Genomic DNA, 4327 nt, shown 5'->3' with positions numbered 1-4327 from the left:
AGCAAACACGTTCCCTGAGAACCAGGAGCTCCTTGCACCAAGCACACACCCAAGACTTCTGTCCAGTGGGCAGATAGTCATACATGTGACACTCCGTGCAAAACACTGGATAGCCCCCAACCCCTTGCTGGCACTCTGGCTTCATAATTCTTTTAAAATAAGTAAATATAATCCCCCTTTTAAAACCCTTTGTATTTATGTGGTTTTCGCTGTCAAAGTCAACTTACTTAGCAGCGCCTGCTCAGAGCTCAGCTGGGTCTGCTCTGCCTCTGGCAAGGTGCTTCCTTAAATAGAGGCCTCCCCCAGCAAAGGGTGGGGCAGCAGCTATTCAAATTCACCCAGGCACTCAATCACAGGCAAACAATGCCCCTTCCTCTCCCTCTCAATTACAGTCAATCACAGTCAAACAATGCCCCTTCCTCTCCCTCTCAATTACAGTCAATCACAGTCAAACAATGCCCCTTCCTCTCCCTCTCAATTACAGTCAATCACAGTCAAACAATGCCCCTTCCTCTCCCTCTCAATTACAGTCAATCACAGTCCAACAATGCCCCTTCCTCTCCCTCTCTCAAGCAGCCAGGACTCTGCAACAACTCTAATTGCTTTCACACACTCCCACAGTCCTCCCACACAATATCCTCAGCTGAATCCCCTCAGATGAAAGCAAGTAAAAAACATTCACCCCTCTAGCAGCTCTGTCTCCTGCTCCTAGCTCAGCTGGGTCTATATAGTTTGAGCTTAGAAATCATTGTACTGAGGCAACTTCCTTACGATTTATTGTTTAGAACAGGCCTGTAGACCAGCTCTATTCTGGACTGTGTAACTTTGCTGGTTGCTGTATTATAGTGGGGTACAGGTTTGAACAGTTCTATCACTGGTGAGATGCTGAGGAGTTTAACCAAATGGAACAACACGGCTGTTTAAAACCTGTCAGGAAATCTCATTAACGACTTGGGACAAAGCTTCTTGCATTTATTGGCTTCACCTCTTCTTCATTCTTCTGCTATGGCCTGGTCCTACTTTTTGCCATGAAAACTCTGAACAGTTCTAGAGTGAACACGTATAGACCTAAGAAGTGCCTTATGCAAAATCAAACCATCGGTCCATCTACCTCAGTATTATTTACTCTGGTTGGCAAAAGCTCTCCAGGATCTCAGGTAGAGAAAATGGTGTTCTGTGCACCTGCTACCTAAATTACCAGGAACCAGACTTTCTGGATGTGAAGCATTTGCTGTAGTATGGCACAATGGGTCTTTTGTGACACCAAGGCTGCTGTAATATCAGGGTCTCTGATGTCACAGAGACCTGCCCTGGATAAGGCTGTTATGTTCTAAAGAGAACTTTACGGATCATTACGGGGTCAATATAGTAACTACTGTTGTATTTGGATCAGGAGACTTGGTTTATTGCCAGCTACTAACCTACTTTATTCCTGATCTGAATGGCCCAGGCTAGCCTGGTCTTGTAAGATCTTGGAAGCTAAGCAGGGTCAGCCCTGGTCAGTCTTTGGATGGGAGACCACCAAGGAATGCCAGAGGCAAAATGCAGAGCCAGGCAATGGGAAACCACCTTTGAATGTCCCTTCCTTGAAAACCTGATGGGGTTGCCATAAGTTGGCTGTGACTTGACAGCACTTTCCACCACCTCACTAACCTGCCTCACAAGATTCTTATGAGGATAAAATGTGATAAATCCAATGGATGCCACCCTGAGCTCCTTAGATACATATGTTGAATAACAGAATTCGTTCTGATATCAGGTAGAAAATTGCTGCCACATTAAAGCCCATAAATACTACTGGTTAGTTTTTGAACGACACTGTGTTCAGATATTTCAAGCAGCTTCAGAGCCTCTCTCGCTACTTAATGTGTGTGTGGTAGGGAGCCATGTTATATGGTTCAGTCTAGATTTATGCTGTCTGCAGACTGCTGATTACTCTCCCAATGACTCAGGCAGAAGATCTTTCCCAGTCATGTTACCTTCAGTCATGCCACAAGAACTTGTATGGGAATTATATGCTATGTTGAAGAAGAAGAGTTGGATTTATACCCCGCCCTTCACTCAGAGTCTCAGAGCAGTTTACCAACTCTTCGCCTCCCCTCAACAGACACCCTGTGAGGTAGGTGGGGCTGAGAGAGCTCTCTCAAGAACTGCTCTTTCAAGGACAGCTCTGACAGAACTATGGCTTGCCCAAGGGCAGCCAGCAGCTGCAAGTGGAGGAGTGGGGAATCAAACCCGGTTCTCCCAGATTAGAGTCCACACACTTAACCACTACACCAAAGATCTAAGGTGGTTTTTATGTCAGAAGCTAGTAATAGGCTGGCTGCAGCCTGTAGGCAGGACAAAAGGCTGCAGTTAAAACAATTCTGAACATACTAGGCGGTCGGCTAGTTTTTTAAAAAGGCTTCCACCATCCTTTCCCTTTCAAATTCTCTTCAGGTTGGTTTGTCAACACAAATGATCACTGCAAGCAGAAAAGCAATCTCTTTGAAGCCAATGGGATTGCACTGTAAATCACATAGACCAAGGCACACACCACATATCACTTACCCTTCGCAGGCTCAGCCATTTCATTCCTGGTGCCAGCCACTTCCTCACCGACCTTAGCGGACCAGTGATTGCTTCATATCTGAACTGTGACAGAGTCCTTTTTATGTGATTGTTGATGGCAGAGTCCTTTTTACGTGTTTATCAATGAAAAATTGTTGATGATAATGTAAATCTATAATGAAGCTTTCCAGGTGGATTATGTTCACTTTTAAATGTCCCATTCACTTTTACCTTCCATGTTTTACCCCCAATTATAAATGTGCAGCTCTTCAAGGAGAAGCGTGAAAATAGTAGTCAATGCTGTTCTCTGACTCTTTCAAGGGCACATGTGATGCATCTAATGTGACAAAACAGTCAAACAGTGAAGTAAACAGAGCAATCTTAATGGCAGTGAAAACGTGAATACTTTAAAAGGTGAACATATCTCTGATCCCTCCACCCAATTCTGTATAGCATGGCACCCAAGATGACGTGGAGAAGAGACTGTTTCCAGTGAGGGGAAAGTAGTGGAATACATCTCCAGATACAAGGATGAGTTCTTTACCCAGGAGTCTTCTCTCTGTCTACCAGTCCCAGAGCTCACCTACTCCCCATGTGCTAGTTACCTTCTCTAGCCATCTTCTTCTCCACAATCACATAGTGGGAGGTGCTGACAAAAAGATTTAGGTTGGTTCATCACTGCGGTAGTAGCTTGCGGTCTCGAGCCTTGTAAATGGGCAGTGATGTTACCCAAATAGGCAGTCTCCTATTTAATTGGGGGAATTAGCTTTCAGGAGACAGAGCGGGGGGGGGGGACTGGTATTCTCCACCTATGTATACAGGGATCTTTCCCTTAGAGAACTCTTGAAATAAACCAGTCAGATGTTCAACTGGAAAGGGTTCTATTGAAAAAGGAATAAAAGGGCAAAACACACACATACAACCACATGGAAAATACACAAACTAGCTAAGAGGAAATCAGGGAGGTGAGGGGAGAAAGCAATTTTGGGGAAGGCTTTCCACTATTACCAGTCTTGAAGAAAGAGGTCCATGGAGGCATGGTTTCATGGGGAAAGGAGAAGACCCACATGCAAGTGGGGGCGTGAGGTATGATATTGAGAACACACACACCCTGCTATGGAGCAGAGTGCTACAATTATAGGGGGAAATGCTTCCTGGGGCAGTCTGACCTGTCTGCACCCAAAACAATAACTTGATCGGTTTTTCAGAGATGAACAATGATTTGGGAGAAGCTTGATGGGTTTACCTGAGGTGAACTATAGGTGCTTCATGACCCTCTAAGCACCGAATGCAAAAAGCTACCGGGTTTGGCGAAGTGTTAAGTGTTGCTAAATTAAGGGTAAGGGGGGAGGGGGGCTGCTCCTTGATGAGATTAGTCAGTAATTTCTTGGGAGAACTATTGTCCTAAATTATGCATCTCTCCATGGCAAGGAGGGGTCCATTAGTCAGTCAGTTGCTCTGACTCACCTTCAAAAATATTTTCACAAACTTGCCTCTGGCTAGCATCCATTTTGTGTCATTTTGGGCCCAGCAGTGCCTTACAGTTATGATTTTTGAGGTGATATTGTAGGAAGGGTGTTTGTATCTCTTTCTCTCTAACCACTAAACTGCCCCTCTGAGGGAGGAGGGGTCTCTGGATTGGCCAAGCCTGGTATAGAATCTAGGAGTCTGCCCATCTGTCCTTGCTGGGACAACAGTGCAGTATTCTTCCTTGCTGTATTTTAGCTAATTCAGCACAAACCACTGACCGCAGGAATATCAGCTTTTTCATTCAATC

The 4327-nt window shown here is 45.0% G+C and overlaps 1 pseudogene; it reads right to left on the bottom strand.

The window, feature by feature from the left end:
- The window catches only part of LOC107111499, a 14180-nt pseudogene extending 10120 nt beyond the window's left edge, over positions 1 to 4060 (bottom strand).
- Positions 4061 to 4327: the final 267 nt, after the last annotated feature.

This window comes from Gekko japonicus, unplaced genomic scaffold (assembly GCF_001447785.1).
Source record: "Gekko japonicus isolate JY-2015 unplaced genomic scaffold, Gekko_japonicus_V1.1 scaffold54, whole genome shotgun sequence".
NCBI classification, from domain to species: domain Eukaryota; kingdom Metazoa; phylum Chordata; class Lepidosauria; order Squamata; family Gekkonidae; genus Gekko; species Gekko japonicus.
This window is presented reverse-complemented; position numbering and strand designations above follow the sequence as displayed.